Source organism: Myotis brandtii, unplaced genomic scaffold, assembly GCF_000412655.1.
Source record: "Myotis brandtii unplaced genomic scaffold, ASM41265v1 scaffold369, whole genome shotgun sequence".
NCBI lineage: Eukaryota > Metazoa > Chordata > Mammalia > Chiroptera > Vespertilionidae > Myotis > Myotis brandtii.
Window position 1 is genome coordinate 310498 of NW_005364180.1, and position 749 is coordinate 311246.

At 64.1% G+C, this 749-nt stretch overlaps 1 protein-coding gene across 1 annotated transcript in view; it reads right to left on the reverse strand.

Moving 5' to 3' along the window:
* The window catches only part of SYT7 (synaptotagmin VII), a 100057-nt gene that overhangs the window by 98800 nt on the left and 508 nt on the right, over window positions 1-749 (reverse strand). The gene's annotated exons all lie outside the window — the stretch shown is intronic.

Sequence of the window (749 nt, forward strand, 5' to 3'; positions counted from 1 at the left end):
CTGATCTCACACTTCCTGTCCCCTTGCTGCCTGGTCCCACCTCCTAGCTCTTGCCTGGGCTGTGCCATCTGCCTGGAGTGCTCACTCCTGTAGGTTCTACCCGCTCCAACGCCACCTGGCTGAGAGCTGAGCCAGGACACCCCCGCACCTCTGTCGGGAAGAGGTGGGGGTGCAGGGAGGCAGGGACACGACCAGGGACTTTGGGGGCAGGAATGTGACTTCAGGGCAAGCCTCAGGTCTCTGCATCTCAGTGTCTGCAGAATGGGACTATTCGCCGAGCACCTCACGAGGTTTAGAGATGGTGCCTGGGAAGGTCCTGACACACAGTAGGTCCTGCACAGAGTAGGTCGGTCACACCGTTCGTGACAGGTGTAGGGAGACCCCTTCCCCACTGGTGAAGTCCAGCAAGGACCCTCTGGCGTTGGCAACACGGGAACAGCTGTCACCTGAGGCCTTTGTCCCTAGGGAGCCACCTCTCCACCAGAAGAGCCCGTCTGCTCTGGTCCCACCACTAAGGACATGGCTCGGAGGGTTCTGTATGCCCTGCAGCCCCAGGACCATCCTGGGAGGCCCTCCCTCCACCCGGAGCCCAGCACCAGCTCCCCGCTCTGCTCGCTCCGGGAGGGAGTGGGTGGCACCCTCCCTCCTCCACATCTCTGCCGCCTCCGAGGGACTCCAGGGAGACCGTCTCCTGGCAGCGGAGCTCTGCTGCCCGCCCCGCCCGCATGGGCCTCTGTGGCGCTGCCGTG